The following is a 21,208-nucleotide window of genomic DNA, read 5'->3' as shown; positions in this document are numbered from 1 at the left end:
GGAGTCAGAAGGAATATGGATTGAGGTCACAATTAGATGTTAGGCATTCATACATATGAGTCAATCCTATTGCTTCTGTTTTCCTATTTCTTATTTGTCTATCCCCTGCAACATTCTCTCCATCTCATTCTCTCTCCTTGTCCCTGACCCTGCAACATTCTCTCTCTCACACCCAGCAAACCCCATGGTTCTTTGATATTCAATCTACACTGAAGCGTGGTTTACAGAAGCTGGATGATACATTTTGAAGCAAGTGAAATAGCCAATGAAAAGTAAATGCTTGTGTTACTGAGTGTAATAGTTGAAAAAAAAACATACAATTTGCTTAGAGATTTAACTGCTCCAACCAAACCAGCTGAAATAAGCTTTGCTGATATCATGAAAGTAATGCAGGAACATTTAGAATCAAAACCATTGCTGATTGAAGAATACTTCAGGTTTCATAAGCAGAACCAAAAGGAAGGGGAGTCCATTTCAGTTTACATGGCTGAGTTGAAGAAATTCTCCCAGCATTGTCAGTTCAGTAATGGGCTTAGTGATGCATTGAGAAATCATTTAGCTTGTGGAATCTTACAAGAAAACATTTAAAAACAGCTCCTTACATTTAAAAGAGCAGTTGAAATAGCTGTATCAGTGAAACAACATGCAGAGACACAACTGAATTGCAATTAGGAATGAAAGTGGGTGTGAACAAATTTGCAATATCTAAACAGAAACCTGCCTGGTTGAACAAATTATGTTACTGCTGTGGCAGGGGCTCACATACACCGCAGGTTTAAAAGCAAAACTTGCAGAAAATGCCACAAAGTAGGACACATACAAAGAGTATGTCAGGCAGACAAAAATAAATGGACTGCTCAGGGAAGAGATAAAGATAAAAAGTCAAGTTACAGTTTCAAAAAGAGTATTAATTGACATGCTGTTGATGAAAACTCTGATAATGATGAGAATGACACAGGACTGAATAGCCTTGAGATTTAATATGTGAACACTAACAATGGATAAGCAATATGGCTTACACTAGAAGTGATGGGCAAATCAGTTAAAATGGAATTGGACACTGGCTCAGCTGTTTCAGTCATTCCACAAAATGAGTTTGAATGACATTTCAAAGAAACTGAACTGAAGCCTGCAGCTATCCAACTAAGAACTTATACTGGGGAAAAGATAACTTCTGTGGGAATGACATTTGTAACTGAAATACAACAACCATCAATCCACATTGGGCTTGTATGTGGTTAAAAACAGGAGGGCAAGCATTGTTGGGGCCATGATTGGCTGAGACAATTGCAACTTGATTGGAGATTCATCTACCATTTGCATGCCACATCTCCTGCAATAGAGACAACTGACAGCAAATGAAGAAAGCTACTGGATGATGCTGCAGCGACATTTAAGGATGGCATTGGAAAACTCAAACATATCAAAGATAAATAGTGTTAAATGAGAATGCCATATCCAAGTTTTGCAAAGCCTGTCCGGTCCTTATACCATCCGGGATAAAATAGTCAGTGAGCTAGATTGCATGCATACTGAAGGAATTCTTTCCAAGTTTGAGTGAAACCTATGAGCAATACCAGTGGTCCCAGTAGCCAAGAAGAGCAGGTCTGTCAGGGTCTGTGGTGATTTTAATGTCACCATCAAAGCAGTATGAAAGTAGATCAATACCCTCTTCACAAACTTTTCTGGAAGAAAACACTGTAGCAAAGTGGATTTAGCTGATGCCTACCTGCAGATGGAGGTGGAAGAAGAGTCTAAAGTATTTCTCACCATAACCACTTACAGATTAGATTAGATTAGATTAGATTGTGAGGACACTCAGTCCTCATTTATTGTCATTTAGAAATGCATGCATTAAAATGATACAATGTTCTTCCAGAAAGATATCACAGAAACACAGGACAAACCAAGACTAAAACTGACAAAACCACATAATTATAACATATAGTTACAACAGTGCAAAGCAATACCGTAATTTGATAAAGGGTAGATGATGGGCACAGTAAAAAAAAGTCTCAAGTCCCGATAGCCCCATCATCTCACACAGACGGAAGAAGGGAGAAAGTCTCCCTGCCATGACCCTCCAAGTGCTGCAAACTTGCCGATGCAGCACCATTGGAAGCACCTGACTGCAGCCAATTCTGAGTCCGTCCGAAAACTTCGAGCCTCCGACCACCCCTCCGACACTGAGCACCGAGAACCATCTCTGCCGAGCGCTTTGACCCCGCCCCAGCCGCCGAGCAACAAGCAAAGTCGAGGACTCGGGGCCTTCCCCTCCGGAGATTCTGGATCACACAGTAGCAGCGACAGTGAAGCAGGCATTTCAGAAGTTTCACCAGATGTTCCTCCGTGCTCTCACGTCTGTCCGTATCAAATCAGGATTGTGCACGGCACCCTACTTGACAGATAACAGATATCATTCACCAGAATGGCCGCTGCAAGCTGCGTCACGCGGTCATCTCCTCCTCCTCCTAAACCCTTATAAAGGGTTTCATCACTATAATAGGCTTATTTTGGAGTAGTATCAATACCTGCACTCTGGACTGGAACAGAAGGCACTCAGTGTTACCTGGATGACATCATTGTTAACGTAAGGATGACAAGGAACATCCCTAAAACCTCAAAACAGTGTTGAAATGATTTGAAGAATATGGACTCAGAGCATGATGCAACAAGTGTGAGGTCTTTAAATGAAGCATCATTTACTGTGGTCACACCATTGATGCACAAAAATTACACCTGGGTGCTGAACATATTCAAGCAGAGGTGGATGCCCCAAGGCCAAAGGATTTGTCACAGTTGCAATCCTTTTGAGGATTTGTAAATTACTATAACAGGCTCTCGCCAAACCTAGCTACTGGCTACTGTGCTCTACCCCTTGAACTCCTTGATACAGATCGTGAAGACACAACATGGACAAAGCAGTGTGAGGTGGCTTTCCAAAAAGCAAAGGAAATGGTGACATCAGACACTGCACTCACACATTATAATCCACATCATCCAATGAAGCTGGCCTGTGATATAGGTGTAGTCATGTCACCATGAGTGATGGAAGTGAATGCCCCATAGCTTTTACATCACGTTCCCTTACTGCTGCAGGGAAAATTTTCCATTATGAAAATCAAGAGTCTCCTTCTTACTTGATTGTAAAAGAACGCTGGCAGGGACGACGGCAAAGCAGCGATGGCTGGAATTTCTGGAAGGAATTCGGAAGGCTCAGGATATATACATCCCAAAGAGGAAGAAGTATTCTAAAGGCTAACAGGAGCCTAATAAGGGAAATCAAAGGCAACATAAAAGCCAAAGAGAGGGCATGTAATAGAACAAAAAGTAGAGGATTGGGAAGCTTTTAAAAACCAACAAAAGGCAACTAAAAAGTCATTAAGGAAAAGATGGAATATGAAGGTAAGATAGCCAATAAAATTGAAGAGGATACCAAAAGTTTCTTCAGATACATAAAGAGTAAAAGAAAGGCAAGAGTGGATATTGGACTGCTGAAGAATAATGCTGCAGAGATAATAATGGGTGACAAGGAAATGGTAGATGAACCGAATAAGGATTTAGCATCAGTCTTCACTGTGGAAGACACCAGCAATATGCTGGATGTTCGAGAGTGTCAGGGGCAGAAGTGTGTGAAGTTGTCATTATTAGGGGAAAGGTTCTTGGGAAACTGAAAGGCGTGAAGGTAGATAAGTAGATGTCCCTGGATTTCTATACAGTAGTTGTATTATATAGTATACTGTGTATATTAGATGACTAGAGAGCAATATGTTATATATTTGAGTTGGGAGGCATTCTATACTGAGCTGGAGTTTACAGCTAAGGAGTGAGGACTGTCCTGTATTCAGTAATTTTCGAGTAATACTGTAAATATATTGTTTATTCTTTTACATAATTCATTGCAGGTTATAGGTAAGAAGGTACGTGAATGGCTTAAGTTATTATGCCACCACGTTACATATGAGCTCCTCACGGACAGAAAAACTAAGTACATGACTACCATACTCCTGCATTTTTCTTTGAATTAGTTTATGGAGTTACAAAATGTAACATAAAGTGAGAGGGGAAGGATTTAAAAGGGACCTGAGAGACACAGAGAAGAGGGTATGTGGAATGAGCTGCCAAAGAAAGTGGTAGAGGTGGGTAAGGTTACGATATTTGGACAGTTACATGGGTCAGAAAAAAATGAAGGTTATGGGGCAAATGCGGGCAAATGAGATTGGCTCAGTTTGGCAACTTGGTCAGCATGAACAAGTTGGGCCAAAGGGCCTGTTTCTATGCAGCATAGCTCTGTAACTCAATTATTCTTGTAGGAGGAAACAAAAGCATTGAGGAATCAGGCATGTTTTCCCTGTGACCGTGTGGTCACATTGAGAACACGCAAATTCCATGCAGACAGCACCGGAGCAACACGAGCAAAATGACGGAGGAACTCAGCTGGTCAGGCAGCATCTGTGGAGGGGAATAAACTGTCGACGTTTTGGGAAGAGTCCTGATGAAGGGTCTCGGCCCAAAATGTCTATTGCTTATTTCCCTCCCGATCTGGTGAGTTCCTTCAGCATTTTATGCAATTTGCTCTGGATTTCCAGCATCTACAGAATCTTTTGCGTTTAACACAGCACCAGTGGTCAGGGTAGTTCGATAGTTCAATACTTGCATTTAGTATCAGAGAAGTGTATACAATATACATCCTGAAATTCTTTTTCTTTGCAGACATCCACGAACACAGAAGTGCCTCAAAGAATGAGCAACAGTTAGAACATTGGAACTCCAAAGCCCCCAACTACTCCCCCCTCCCATGCACAAGCAGTAGCAAAGCAATGACCCCCTCCACCTCCACCCACTTCTGCAAAAAAGTACCAGCACCTTCCACCCACCAAGCACCCAATAAAGACCATGATCTGCAGTACAACAAAAATTCATCGTTCATCCGACAATTCGACATGCCACGGGCTCTCTCTCTCTCCCCAATAAAGGGAAAAAGAGGTGACCCCTCCTCATAGGGGGGACATAACAAAACAACTGGCTGATTTATGGTGATTTACACTGATTATGGGATTCACCCTGGGTCTCTGGACAGTGAGGTACAAAACCAGCAACGATATTGCTAACTGAATTGCATTGACCAAGTGTATGCTACAAGTAATCCGCTTTCATCTGAGCTTGGTAGTGCTGACATAATCATTTAATGAAGCAAAACACTGGTTTACATCTTTACGGGCGACCGTTATTCTCTGGAAGCATATTGTACTTGTTGGATTTGAAAGCTGCAAGGACAGTTTCTCTGTCTAAATACTCAATAGGACTCAATGATTCCTATTGATAAAATCTAACAGGATTTACACCCTGTACCTAATAAAGTGGCCACTGAGTGTATGTCTGTGGTCTTCCACTGCTATAGGCCATCCATTTCAAGGATCGACGTGTCGTGCATTCAGAGATGTTCTTCGACACACTACTGTTGTAATGTGTGGTATTTGAGTTACTGTCGGCTTGAACCAGTCTGGCTATTCTCCTCCGACCCCTCTCATCAACAAGGTGTTTCTCCCCCCACAGAACTGCAGCCTTGTGGGTGTTTTTTGTTTTTCACATAATTCTCTGGAGACTGTTGTGCATGAAAGTTCCAGGAGATCAGCAGGTTCTAAAATACTCAAATCACCCTGTCTGTCACCAATATTCATTCAACGGTCAAAGTCACTGAGACCCCCATTCTGATATTTGGTCTGAACAAGAACTGAACCTCTTGACTATGCCTGCATGCTTTTTAGGCATTGAGTTGCTGCCACGTGATTGGCTGATTAGATATTTGCATTAACAACCAGGAGTACAGGTGTACCTAATAAAGTGGCCACTGTGTGTATAACAAAATAATTAAACTCATTAGTTCCAAAGCTGGTGGCTTGCTCCACCTACAAAATGCTGGAGGAACTCAGCAGGCCAGGAAGCCTGGAATGTCGACTGTACTCTTTTCCATAGATGCTGCCTGGCTTGCAGATTTCCGCCAGCATTTTGCGCGTGTTGCTTGGACTTCCAGCGTCGGCAGATTCTCTCTTGTTTGTGGCTTGCTCCACCTGCTGGCCACGAGCTGCATAATCTCTCGAGGCCAGTCTCCTTGTGGGTTCACAGCAGCAAGAGCAAAAGTCTCTGACAGTTTCTGTCTCAACATTTCACACCTCTGGAAAGGCTTCTGTGGCAGCCTGAAATCAGGAAAGCTGACAATCAGAAAATCTGGTGTAATTCTGTAAAGTGTGCTTTTATTCTTTCAGAAATTCAGTATTTGACAAAGAGATGATGAAGAGGGAAGAGATTACCGGATGGAGCTGAATGCTGGCCACAAGGGGGAATTGAGACTGAGATTAAATGTGGATTTGAGGAAACTGAAAGTTACACATATTGTTCTGGGACAGGAGTAAACCTGGGTGGTACTGAACAGTAGATCCAATTATAGATATAGTCAACCGACTGTAAACAGTAAATAGTTTACAACCAGACCAGGTACAAATATACTCAGCAGTATACAATTAGACAAGGTACAGATACAGTCAGGAGTATACAACCAGACCAGGTACAGACAAAGTGAAGAGTGTACAACCAGACCAGGTACAGATACAGTCAGGAGTGTACAACCAGATCAGGTACAGGTACAGTCAGGAGTGTACAACCAGACCAGGTACAGACAAAGTGAAGAGTGTACAACCAGACCAGGTACAGATACAGTCAGGAGTGTACAACCAGATCAGGTACAGGTACAGTCAGGAGTGTACAACCAGATCAGGTACAGACAAAGTGAAGAGTGTACAACCAGACCAGGTACAGATACAGTCAGGAGTGTACAACCAGATCAGGTACAGGTACAGTCAGGAGTGTACAACCAGATCAGGTACAGACAAAGTGAAGAGTGTACAACCAGACCAGGTACAGATACAGTCAGGAGTGTACAACCAGATCAGGTACAGGTACAGTCAGGAGTGTACAACCAGATCAGGTACAGACAAAGTGAAGAGTGTACAACCAGAACAGATACAGATACAGCCGGAGTTTACAACCAGACCAGGTACAGATACAGTCAGGGGTGTACAACCAGACCAGGTACAGATACAGTCAGGAGTGTACAACCACAACAGATACAGATACAGCCGGAGTTTACAACCAGACCAGGTACAGGTACAGTCAGGAGTGTACAACCAGATCAGGTACAGGTACAGTCAGGAGTGTACAACCAGACCAGGTACAGACACAGTTGGGAGTGTACAACCAGACCAGATACAGATACAGCCAGGAGTGTACAACCAGCCAGGTATAGATATAGTCAGTCAGATCAGATTTTTCCTTCTCCTCGATGAGCTGTCAACCATGGCTGATACACCCCATCTGCCCGAAACTGAACATTTAAGTTGCTTGTTAAATCTCTGAAGTAAATACCATTGCTAAGCCCACAAATGCTCTGCTGTTGACAGATACAGAGTGCAGGAAATCTCTGTCCTGGCTACTCTTGTTGGTTTCCACGTAACTCATCTGAAGGTCAGCATTGACAGAAAGGTCGAACTGCTCGCCTTGCCTGTACTGCGGGGCTCACAGGTCTGTGTGCATCGTTATGTGGACGGAGAAATCCTCGAGGGAGAGACAATGGGACAAATTATAACAAGCCCGTGGGAGATCAAGGAATTGGCCATTACGAGAACCTACAACAATCTTTTAATATGAATTTCTAGCAAAACCAAGTTCTCCTTTATAGATGGAGACACGAGAGACCACAGATGTGGAGATCTAGAGCAAAATTAGATTGCAGGAAGAACTAGGTGGGTCTATGTGGGCGGGGGGGATATGAATGGTAGATGTTTTGGATCATGATCCCGAGTCAGAACTGGGAGGTGAAACCAGATAAGGGCAAGCGGGACTGCAGATACAGGAACTGAGAACAAACAATAGACAGTCTAAGTACTCTTACTTTCCCTCTGTCCTGTTGCTTGCTTCCATTGGTAGTATAAGACCATAAAACATAGGAGTGGAAATTTTTTAATCAAAATAAATTTAATTCATAATAGAAAAATTATAGCATAATGAAAGCATTGACTTTACGTTCATAGTCAATGCTTTCAGTTGCGTTTTATTGCATTCTCACACATCAATAAGTCTGTTGCCACTCATGTAGCCCCTGGGGTGGTACACTGATACAATAATTAAGGGGCTTCCTCACCCAGCCCAGCTCCTCCCTATCCAGTAGTGGAAGAACCCTATACTGTAGACTTTCCTCACCAAGCCCTTGTGGTGGCTGCACCTAGCTTTAGTGTGTCCCACGTCCCACACACTGTTTCCTCTAAGCTGCACAAGTGCGCAGCCACACAGTAACTGAAATGCCCCCATGCACATAGCCTTTGTTACTGCATGGCTAGAATTTTCTTTTATATAAAGTTAGTATAATTTTGAAATTATGCCAATATAATTTTGAAATCTGTGATAATTGTGAAATACCCTGTAATTATGTGCTAATGAATATAACCCATTAATTTTCTAAATAATAAATGTATTACAATCTTTACTTTGAAGCATTTTACAGCTTCAACATCAATACTGTGTCTGTTATTCGATTCATTTGGTATGTGTGCAATCACTTGAGTAATAGATTTATTAACGATGAGTTACGAGAATGACAAGCTTTTGACCCTGTTGCTATTGCAAAAGCAAACAATGTTGAATTTGGAAAAGAGAACGTTGTACGACTAACAAAAAATACTCAGCTGCTATTACGAACTACGATGAAAGCATTGCCTAAAATATCGCAGCAATATTGTGGATTTGAATTTGTTGTTTCTGAGGAGGTTAAGACTGGTTCACTTAAGACATTCATTGATAGGTCGAAATAAACATGGGCTTAGAAATGAAGAATTTGAAGAACTATCAATTCTTGTTGACATTGTTGGAACATTTCAAGCTTCCAGTGCTGATATAGAACATGGATTCAGTCTTACAAATTCAATCAGATGTAAATCCAGAAATAGACTAGAATTGGAACATTTGGATGATCTAATGAGGATTAAGATGTACATTTCGTCTGGATGAGAAATTAATCTGAACAGTGTTTAGAGACAATGGATTTGTAACTAAGACAAATTAAAGTTTATGAAATGTGAGATTTTCTTTTGTGTGCTGTATTTCATTATACCCTTCAATTAATAAATAAAATCAAAGGTATGCGATTTTTCAATTTTCATTCTGAATATTCATACTATGCATATTACAAAACAAAAATTTTAAATGCCGTGCAGTTTTCAGGCCATGTAAATACTTTCTGCTCAGAGCAATGGTTGGTCCACAGAGCAATCAAAGAAAATTAGAGGGAACATTGGTCCCTCAACATGTACTCCTTCAGCTGGGAATGTGCCAGTCAGTAATTAAGCCATTCAGCCCATCGAATCTGCTCTGCTGTTTGACTGTGCCTGACTTACTTTGAAAGTGAGTCTGTAGGAATCAGTTTAGTGTTGAGGTGAGTGAAGTTATCCATGCCCATTCAGGAGCCTGATGGAGGGTAATAACGGTTCCTGAACATGGTGATGAGCACCTAGTTGTGGAAGCAGAAGACTCAGGGAAGAATAATCACGGATCAGACTAGTTTATACAGTTAGTCTGTGTGTTATTGAGGATGCTCATGGTGATGTTAATTACAGCAATGGTAATACATCTATCCACCAGCAGGTGGCAATGTGCTCAGTAGAATCTGGCTCTAGTCCAGCAGGGAGATGAGATCCAGTCCTACCTGGTACACCACTGGGCAGCGCTACACCAACAACCAACATTACCCTACCACCTTTAACGCAACATGATGTCCATGGTAAATCAGAGGACTTAATATTAACCAAGTTTAGTATCGAAGGATTAGTGCGGCAGATGGAGGAGGACCACAAAGGAGGGAAAGGGAGGTGTGAAGGAGTTTAGTGAGACAACTCCAGGGTCCTGGGCTGAGGTTGCTGAAGGCGGTGGGTGGGTAACAGAGGCCAGAGCCTGTGGCTCTCAAGCTCCAAAATATTATTTTGTGTGAGTTCAAATGGCATGTTAGGATGTTCATGGAGTGGAGAAAAGGGAACAGCGCGCTGCAGAAGTAAGCCTTTCAGCTCACAACGTGTCTGCCAAACACGATGCAGAATTAAACTAAATCCCTTCAGCCTGCACGTGATCCCCATTCCCTGCGCATTCTTTCCTCTATTGTATCTGCTTCCACCGTCATCCCTGGCTGGCAGTGCAGGCCAGGCACCCAGTGTGGCTGTGGAGATGACACAACCTCGATGGGCCAAATGGCTCCCCTGGCCTTCTGGTTCCCCTGGAAGGAAGTGGGCAGGGGCTAGGAAGGTTGGAAGGTCTGACTGTGATTACAGCACCGGGAGCAGGTCTGACTGAACACAAAGCTACAGAAAGGCTGAATCCTGAGCTCTCAGCAGTCGCAAAGGTCAGCTCAGACTCTGGAGAGAAGGCTTCATTTTTGTTCTAATTCTTTCAATGAGCCACTGGTGAGATTGCAAAGGATCAGGAAACAACATCTCTCGTATCTTTTAATAACACAATGCTTTTGGCAGATGGACTTCTACTGGAGAAAATGTTTGCACCATTTCTCTCTCTCTCTCTGTCCACACATTACAACAGTCTCCTGCATCTCCCCTGACTTATCCCAGAAGGACAGCCTGTATGATTTCACCAACAACTGTGGCTTGCTCCACTAATCCTAGAAATGTAGCTGGCAGATCTCTCGCAATCCTATGGTCTTACCTCAACTGCACGTGAAAGGCGACACAGACCAGGAATTCAGGGGTGACTGACGGAAGTTCAGGAAGCAGAGAAGTGCTGCAAAAGTCCAGCTCGCCCTGGGAGGCTGCGGTGCCTGGTGCTAGGTAGAGTGGGTGAACAAAGGGGATTAAAGATTCAAAGTCTATACAAAATACTACTTTGAGATTCGCCCTCCCACAGGCAGCTGCGAAACGGCGAAACACCACGGAACCCGTTCAGGAAAACATCAAACCCCTGATGCGTGAAAAAAGAACAAGTTACGTCAACGGCAAAAAGCAGGCGGACAACGCAAAGAACGTCAAACATCAAACCAGGGGTCCGGTCGTATTCAGTTTAGCTCAGTTCAGTGTTGTGCTGCTAGCCCACTGCAGGCCGCAAGGCAAAGCATTCTTCGCTGAAGCGTCCCCGACCGCATTGATCAAACCGCTCAAAACCAGCCCCCCCAAAAACAAAAGAGTAACCAGAATCCAGGAACACATGCAACAAAGTCCCCCAAAACGAGTCTGCTGCCTCTGTGGTCAACCTTTGCAATGTGGTTCCCACGACTCCTGCACTTCCCTCCGACAAGCTGCCAGCGAGACCGAGCAAACTCAGTAAGATGGCAACATACATCAAAGTTGCTGGTGAACGCAGCAGGCCAGGCAGCATCTATAGGAAGAGGCGCAGTCGACGTTTCCCTTACTCACTCTTCCTTCAGTTAGTCCTGACGAAGGGTCTCGGCCTGAAACGTCGACTGCGCCTCTTCCTATAGATGCTGCCTGGCCTGCTGCGTTCACCAGCAACTTTGATGTATGTTGCTTGAATTTCCAGCATCTGCAGAATTCCTGTTGTTTCAGTAAGATGGCGCTGACTACAGCCCCCCCCGCCCTCCGCTTACATCCTCGCTGACTTCAACCTTTTGCTCGACGCCTCACTCGGAGAGAAGCAATGGCGTTGATCACGGGCTCGCAGGCTTCCAGGCTGCACACTCCACGCCCAGCCTCACCAAACGCCTTTGGAGGCAGCAAGGCGCCAGGTCCCTCAATCAGTCCGAAAAACGGGTAGATGGAGAGTCAGCTGATATAACGGGGAGGGAGAAGAAAACGGGGAAATATATAGGAAATAAACGACAGGAATATGCAAAGGATGAATTGAGAGATCAATGAGATGGCAAATAATAAGGGGACATGACACAAAGGGGAGGATGGGGTGTCACTGCCTTTGAAATCAGTAGTTTGGGCGCTGCAGACATCTTCTACCACGTGGGAACTTTTCTGACTGTTGAAACTGCTCAGCTTACCAAGAGTTGACAGGAGCAGAACCGTACTGTAAACAGGGGCGGACCTGTAATCACACCTACTTCGAGCACCCGTTACTGGATTTCTTCCCTAAAAACGTTTTCAGGCTTCTGCCCCGTCAGCAGAGGCACGGGGTGCGTGACCGCCAAGCCTACAGTTACCCCCGTTACCTGCAGAAAGTGTCGCCCAGGGCTGCAGAGGAACGTTCCAATGGGGTTTCTTGGCAAGGAGAGATGAAATCAGATAAGGATTCATCATGGACTGCTCCCTAGTAAGGAGCTCATACGTGAGAGTCTGGCAAAGCCGAGATCTACATTGCAATCAATAGCTCGCTGAAAATCGTGACCCAGGCAGTTAGGGTAGTGCAGAAGACATACAGTAGGCCGAGGCATGGAGTACAAGAAATGGGGTGCCAAGTTGTATCTTTAAAAGACATTGGTTAGACCGCACTCTACATATTGTGTACAGTTCCGTTCCCTGCACTAGAATAAGGCCATGCGTAAGATAGACGGCATGCTTGCTTCCACAGGCATTGAGAATCACTGATAGGATGTCAGATTGCAGCTGTACAAAGCCTTCATAAGACCACACTACAGGTACCGTATACAGTTCTGGTCACCACACTGTAGGAATGATATGGACGCAATAGAGAGCGTGCAGAAAAGATTCACTAGGATGTCCGCTGAAGGGTCTTGGCCCGGAATGTCGGCTGTATTGTTTTCCTTAGGCGCTGCCTGGCCTGCTGAGTTCCTCCAGCATTGAGAAGGTGTCACTAGGATGTTGCCTGGAAGGGAAGGCTGTAATTAAAAGCAGAGATTGGATAGGCTCGGTTTATTCTCACTGTAATGTAGGAGACTAAAGATTTATGAATTTATGAGGGCCACAGATTATCAGAGTCTTTTTGCATTTTCTTTGAAATGTTAATAAAATTACTGTAGAGGGATGGAACCAGATTAAAAAGGACTTCATCAGTTTGGTACAATTCACACCAGCAACATCGTAACTCTGAAATGAAATTTTGAACCACAGCCTTAGTACTGGCTAGGGAACTAGAATTGGGTTTTTATTGCCATTCAGGACATTGAGTCACTGGCTGCTTTGCAGCCTTGTATGGAAACAACAATGTCCTTGAATTGAAAATCCTACAAAAAGTGGTGGATATTGCCTCAGTCCATCATGGGTAAAGCCCTCCCCACCATTGAGCACATCTATATGAAGCATTGTCGCAGGAAAGCAGCATCCATAGGGACCCCCCCCCCCACCCCTGCCACCACCACCCAGGACACGCTCACCTCTCACTGCTGCCGTCAGAAAGAAGGTATAGGAGCCTCAGGACCCACACCACCAGATACAGGAACAACCATTACCTCTCAACCATCAGGTTCTTGAACTACACTCAACTTCTCTCGCCCCATCACTGAAGTGTTCCCACAACCCATGAACTCGTTTTCAAGGGCTCTTCATCTCATGTTCTCAAGATTTATTGCCTATTTATTTACTATTATTATTTATTTTGTTTTGTGTTTGCACAGTTTGTTGTCCTTTGCGCACTGGTTGACGCCCAAGTTGGTGCGGTCTTTCATTGATTCTATTATAGTTATTATTCTCTTAAAGATCTATTGAGTATGCCTGCAAGAAAAAGAAAATGGTGAGAAATGTGTATTTGATAATAAAATTACTATGAACTCGGAACATGAAGCAGCTAGTTATGCGTGCCATCGGTACAGATCATTTCAGAACATAAGTAGAAGGGAAAACCAGTAACAGATATAGAATATAGAGTTACACTATGGAGAAAGTGGAGTGCAGGCAGACAATAAAGTTCAAGGATCATGGCCAGGTAGATTGTAAGGTTTACAGTTGATCCTTACATACAAGAGCTACATTCAAGAAGCTTATAGCAGTGGCACAGAATCTGTCCTTGAGCCTGGTAGTGCATGCTTTCAGGCTTCTAGAGGGCACAGGCTTAACTGAGGAGGGAGAGATTTAAAGGAGATCTCAGGGGCAAGGTTGTCCACACAGAGTGGTGGTTATCTAAGCAAAGCTGCCAGAGGAATTGTACGGACAGAGAGATACTGTACAATTACGACGTTTAAGGGCATTTAGAACCTAGAACAGTACAGGACAGTGCAGGCCCTTCAGCCTATAATGCTGTGCTGACCTGATAACCTGCATACTCTAAGATCACTCTAACCCTTCCCTCCCTCATTGCCCTCCATTCTTCTATCATCTATGAGCCTATCTAAAAGTCTCCTAGATGCCTCTAATATATCTGCCTCTACCACCACTCCTGGCAGAATGTTCCACACACCCCCTGTGCTCTCTATGAAAAAAAAACCTGTCTCTAATCATCTTAAAATTACACCCCCTGAAATTAGGCATTTCCAACACACACAAAAGGCTGGAGGAACTCAGCAGGTCAGGCAGCATCTATGGATATAAGTACAGTCGACGTATCAGGCCGAGATCCTTCAGCAGGTCCTACTGAGCGCTGCTGTAAGGTCTCGGCCTGAAACATCGACTGTGCTCTCTTCCATAGGTGCTGCCTGGCCTGCTGAGTTCCTCCAGTGTTTTGTGCATGTTGCTTGGATTTTCAGCATCTGCAGATTTTCTCTTGTTTGGGATTAGCCATCTCCGCCCTGGGCAAAAGTCTCTGGCTGTCCAACGGATCTATGCTTCTTATCATTATAAACACCTCTAATCTCCTTTGCTCTGGAGAGAGAAGCCCTGGCTCGTTCAACCTGTCCTCATAAGACAAGCTCTCTAATCTAGACAGTATCCTGGTAAATCTCCTGTGCACCCTCTCTAAAGCTTCTACATCCTTGAGGTAACCAGAACTGAGGACAATATTCCAAGTGGATAGGTACGTACATGCCCGATCCAGTCACACAGATGAATGTATTTCAGCACGAGGAGGGCTGAAAGGGCCCGTTTCTGTACCAATGGGATCCTTGTTCCTCGGAATTGTAGCAGGAGGTTGTCACAGCCAAAGTACTAAAGCCCGGTGAGGATCGGTTCCCTCAGGGTAGATAGCCAAAAGCAACCGCTAAATTCTGGGTTATTAATATACCCTCTCACCAATTACCAACCGTAACCGTTGCTTGATTTATAAGACAGGACCATTGTGCTAATGTTAAATTTTTGTTAATAATTTGTTAAATATTCATTCAAATTTTGTTAATAATTTGTTAAATATTCATTAACAATAATTTGTTAAATATTCATTCAAACCTCATATTAATCACTCTGTCAATGTTGTTGAATGTCAACGTCGTCGAACACTGTTGTCGTCGAACGTCGACTCAGACCATGAGAGGCCTGCGTTGGGTATTTTCATGCCTTACAAGGCGCAGATTGGAAGTCTGTGTGGGGCGCCACTCCTTGCACAGACACTGGAGCAATGTGTGGTTAAGTGCCTTGCTCAAGGGCACAAACACGCTGCCACAGCTGAGGCTCGAACCAGCGACCTTCAGATCACTAGACAAACGCCTTAACCACTTGGCCACGTACTCACTTGATGTTCGTTGACAACGTTGGGACCTCTTATGAACTTAGATTCTTCCAAAATTTCTGCACTTTTAGAAACCTTAAGCAATACACACAAAATACTGCGAGAACTCAGCAACTCAGGGAATATCTTAGACAGAGGTTGATAGATTCTTGATTGTCCAGGTCATGAAGGGATATGGGGAGAAAGCAGGAGACTGGGACTGAGAGGGAAAATGGATCAGCCGTAATGAAATGGTGGAGCAGACTTGATGGGCCAAAGGGCTCTTATATCTTATTGACTTATCTATAGAAAGAAATAAGTGCCAATCCTTCAGGCTGAGGCTCGTTGTCAGGACTAGAAAGGAAGGAGGAAGAAACTGGAATAAGAAGATAGGGTGGAGAGGAAGGTGCACAAGCTGGCTGGTGATAGGTGAAGGTAGGTGAGGGGGAAGCTAGATAGGTGGGGGAGGGAAAATTAAGTGAGAAGCTGGGAGATGATAGGTGCAAGAGGTAAAAAGCTGAAGAAGGTGGAATCTGATTGGAGAGAGGAGTGGACCATGGGATAAACAGAAGGAGGAGAGAGGTGAGAGCCAGTGAGGAGGAGAGAAGAGGTGAGGGGGAGGCAGAATGGAAAAAGAGAGGAGAAATGACCAGAAGTTAGAGAAATTGGATTTCATGCTGTAAGGTTGGAGGTTACCCAGGCAGAATATGTGGTGTTGCTTCTCCAACTTGAAAATGCCCCAATTGTGTCAGTAGAAGAGATCGTAGACCAACATGTCAGAATGGGAATTAAAATGTTTGGCCACCGGCTTGTTGCAGAGGGAGCTAAGGTGCTCTGGGACACCTACACGTCCACTGGCAGCTCTACCATCAGCTTCGAGGTCTGGAACCTCCTCCATCAGTCTTTCTCCTCTTGGATGTTCCTCATCATCCAGCGCCTCTTCATGTCACTCGGTGTCAAGCATTGTCCTTCAAGGCAGCACGAAGAGGCTTGAGGCATTTTTCCCATGTTACTGAAGTTATATAAGAGTTGCTATTTTGGTTGGCGTTCCTCATCCAAGTCGCCCCACACCTCACCCACCGGGACAGAGGATTCGCAGATGGCCAAGGCTATCACATCCATTGGGGCCAGAGGCGTTAAAAGCCAAATCCACTGCTGTGGTGTGTGAGCAGATTCCTCTAGCAGAAGAGGACATGTGATCCCCCTCCGATGAGAGAGTCTGCTGGCTGCCAGGATATAGCCCTATACAATTACACCTTTTAAACTTTTTGCATGGCCTAATTTAGTAACTGCATGAATTAGTATAGATAAACTATACATCACCTCAAGACGTTTGATGTAAGAGGTACACAAATATAGACTTGGCCTGGCTCACTGGTAACCCTTGAACCTCCGAGCTGGGTTTCCCATTACCATCTCCAAGAGGAGTGTTTGGGTAAGAAATTACTCCCTCTGCTCCAAATTGCAGCCTCTCACTTCACTCCCCTACACTTCCAATGCTGTTGGACTAACCTGGGCTAGGGAGGGTGGATGAGTCATCCTCCATCATATGGAGAGGGCATGAGGGACTCAGCCCACATGGAAACTGCAGCAGGTCAAATTTTTTGGCATGAAGCAGCCGCGAAAACCGTTGAGCAAGCGTTATTTGAGATGGAAGAGACAGACACAATGGTAGCGTGGGGCAGCTGGGTGACGTGCATCTCAGCATCTCTGGACGGGCTTTCTGTCCTTCCCGAATGCAGAGCGAAGCCGACGCTCGGAGTGGGTAAACCTACACGGAGGGCTCTGGCTGGAGCTTCCAGCTCCACTCAGAGCCCGCAGCCAAACCCTGCAAACTTCCGCTGCCTCCAGGCAACTTCCTATCAGGGGTGGGGGGAGTTTCAAAGGAGAAAAGACTTTGATTTTCATCCTGTGTAGAGTTGTACAGATAGGAATGGATCCTGCAGCCCTACATCTGTATGCTGATCATCAGTACACCTCTGTACAGATTGCATGGCCCAGCAGCTGCTCCACAAAACTCTATGTAGTTTAAATAAACATTTAAATAATTCTTAAACATGAAACTTTCTTCCTCCACTACTCAGGACTCTCCAAGCTCCAATTATCCCCTGGGTTAAAAACATTTCCTCTTCAGATCCTCTCTCTTATCCTAAACCTGTTCCCTCTGGTTGCAAACACCTCTGCTAGAGAGGAACTGTCCTCCAATCCCTTCCTACAGTTTGCTCCCTACTTAAATTGGACTCTATCACGTACCCCCTCAGCCTCCTCTGCTCCTCCATCCAGCCTCCATTACCATCCTAGGGAATCCCGACGCATACCCAGCAATGTCAAATGTCGCTGCCCAGATCCAGCCTGAAAGGATCAGGCTACGCGTTGGGCTCAGGTCAGGGCAGCTTTGCAGACATTGCCCATCCTCTGCCAAGCCGGGGAAGGCCAAACCAGCAGCCAGCTCTAACCAGCTCTTCGTAAATGATCAAGTTCACTCCTGAAGTGTTGGGGACCAAACGTTGAAGTTTGACAGGGGGATTAGAGGACCCTCAGTGCTAGGTACAATAACAGGTCTTTGTGGCTCAGTGTGCCCACACTGCCCAATTACACCCACGTGACCAATTAACCAACAAACTTGCACATCTTTGGGCTGTGGGAGGTAACCGGAGCACCCAGAGGAAACCCAGGCGGCCACAGAGAGAATGTACAAACTCCTGACAGTCAGCATCAGGAGTTGAACCTGGGTTGCTGGTACTATAAACCGTTACACTTCCATCCTGCTCCTAGAAAAGAAAATAATGAACCTTCTTAAGGTTCACCTACAAAACTTTGTTATCACTTTTGCTTCCTCTAGATAGCTGGGATTCCTAATGAGGGTCACAATGGGATGGGACTTAACTTTGTATCTAAGGAGATGTGTGAATAATCTTTGAAATATGTTCATTATTATTCTGTAGGAGACTGCATGCATAAATGCAACAAGATCTCCAAAACAGCAACATTGTAAAGCCAAAATAATTTGTGATTATTTGAACATGGGTATTACATATACCCTGCTGGTCAGGCAGCAGCTGAGAAGAGAGAACCATTGCCTGATGCTGGAATTTCATCCTATTTCTGGTCGCATAGGTGTTTACTTCCCTCATCAACGCCCACCTCTGCCTGCATCTGATCTCAAACTGATCTTCCATCTGGGATTGTAATTGTTTCACCAAAGGCTGTGTCTGACACCTCTCCCCCGCCACAGTGAAAATTTTCTCATTGTACAACGGGGTTGGTCACAGGTATAAATTCTGCATCAGGTAATGAGTAGAAGCTCTTTTGTTTTGGGTTCGTAATGATGGTTTTGGGGAGAGTGTAGTGAGTGCAGAGAGGGGAAGCCTGAAGGACGAAGACTGAAGATGGCGAGCTTGGAGCTAGAGACCTGACGCTCAAGTCCACAAGTCCAGGACGGGGACTGGAGTTTGGAGGTCCAATTCCCACAAGTCTCAGAGTCTGGAGCCAAGGATAGGAGGCTCAGAGGTGCCCTGTTCTGGGGTTAAAGGCCTGTCTACGTGTGTGAGGGGGCGGGAAAGGGTCTTGTACTGCTGTTCACAAACATGAGAAAGTCTGCAGATGCTGGACATCCAGAGCAACACACACAAAATGCTGGAGGAACTCAGCAGGTCAGGCAGCATCTATGGAAAAGAGAAAACAATCAATGTTTCAGGCCAAGACCCTTAATAGTGCAAATGACACATTTCACTGTATGTTTTGATGCACACATGATAAATAAATCCAAACTTGATTCTGAATCTGCCTTGGTCCTCAATGGCACGAAAAACACTTCTGAAGTGTAGAAGACTGATTAATGTCTTCTACACTTCAGAAGGGCAACAGATTAATGTCATTTGAGGGAAGAGTACCAATCTAAGGTCAACTCTGTCATACCTTCAGAAGTACCAGGATCTTCAACAAATATTTGGACTCCTAAAGGGACAATTAGGGCTGTGGTTCAGAGTTCCATTTCCACATTGTGATGTTGCTGGTGTGAGTTGTACCAATCTGATCAAATCATTTTTAATCTGGTCTCATTTTTCCAGCGGACCAACTCTACAGAGATTTTAGAATGAGTTGTCCTGTAATCTTTTACATCTACCCAAATAGTTAGTCCTGTATTAGAAAGACTGCCCTTAAAATACCAAAACAGGCCTAAACATCACATTTAAATTATTTATCTGTTTGTCAGTTTATCTATCTATCTATCTATCTATCTATTTATCTAGATATTCATTGTTTTTTCACTCTTTGTATTTGCACAGTTTGCCTCTTTTGTACATTGGTTGGTTGCCCCGGTTGGTGCTGTCTTTCATTGATTGTTGTGGTTCCTTCTTGTGCCTTGCGGTGCATTGAGCGCCATTTTTCCCATTTCCATAGCGTTTGATCGTTTTTGATGAGGCTGAGTTTCTAGCTCGACGGTCAGCCCAGCACGGATGAGAAGTGTGCAGGAAGGCGACTGGATTCGAACTCAGGACCATTCACCTCAAAGCCCTGTGCTGATACTGCAACATCACCAGCCGGATTTTCATTGATTGTGTTATGGTGGATACCCTATCATGGCTTATTTGATCATGCCCTCAAGAAAATGAATCTCAGGGTGATATAAGGTGAGATATATGTACTTGGATAATACAATTGCATTGACAGTAGTTCTCCCTAAAAGTGTAAATTATGTGAAACTTACCTCTCCTCCTTGCTACCACTCCTCCCCATTGAAATGACTGCAATTAATGAATCTGTGGCTGGCGTCCATTAGACTACCTTCTCATTGAGGTGCAGCAAGGAAGTCCTGTACACTCATGTCATGACAAGGTATCGAAGACTGCTAAGACGCATGTAATTCACTTCAATATCTCCAGTGAACTGGTCCCAAAATATCAACGTCGACAGAAAAGCTTCCACAAAGACAGCAAGGTTGAAGTTCTGATGCGCTCTTCATGAAGGAAGCTCCTCATATCCACACATTGATTCCTAGCCAATGGGAGGCACAAAGTCTCTCCAGTTGAACTGAAGTCTGCAATTCCTGGCACCAGAGATGAGGCACATGGGTCCACTACAAAGAATAACCAGGGTTGAGTTGATGACTGTGAATAGGACTAATCACCTGCAATCAGAGAGACAACCATCTATGACCACTCTCTGGCTTCTCCTACTCAGACAAAGTTGTACCCAATTTTCTACTTCATCCTGAATGTCAAGTAACTTGACCTTCTGGACCAGCTTCCCATGGGGAGCCTTGTTGGTAAAACCACTGCCTTTCCCTCATCAACTTTCCTGGTAAACTCCTCAAAAAGAAGTTTGGTTAGACATGACCTGCCATGCACAAAGCCATGTTGCTATTCCTAATCAGGCCCTGTCTATCCAAATATGTGTATACCCTATCCCTTATGATACCTTCCAGTAATTTACCCACAGCAGACGTCAAGTTCATTGGCCTATGACTTCCTGGTTCATTCTTAGAATATTTCTTGAACAAGGGGACAATGTTAGCTATTCTTCATTCCTCTGGAACTTCATCTGTGGCTAAGAACATATAAAATACCTCTGCCAGGGCCTATACAATTTCTGCACTAGCCTCCCACAACATCTGAGGGGTCACTTCCCCAAACCTTGGGGACTTATCCACCCTAATTCACCT

At 44.4% G+C, this 21,208-nt stretch overlaps 1 protein-coding gene across 1 annotated transcript in view; it reads left to right on the top strand.

Annotated features, from left to right (window-relative positions):
• The window catches only part of LOC134353936 (uncharacterized), a 431,517-nt gene that overhangs the window by 275,562 nt on the left and 134,747 nt on the right, over positions 1-21,208 (top strand). The window lies entirely within an intron of this gene.

This window comes from Mobula hypostoma, chromosome 11 (assembly GCF_963921235.1).
Source record: "Mobula hypostoma chromosome 11, sMobHyp1.1, whole genome shotgun sequence".
Lineage (NCBI taxonomy): Eukaryota > Metazoa > Chordata > Chondrichthyes > Myliobatiformes > Myliobatidae > Mobula > Mobula hypostoma.
The sequence above is the reverse complement of the archived record's forward strand: the minus strand, read 5'-3'. Positions and strand labels throughout refer to the sequence as shown.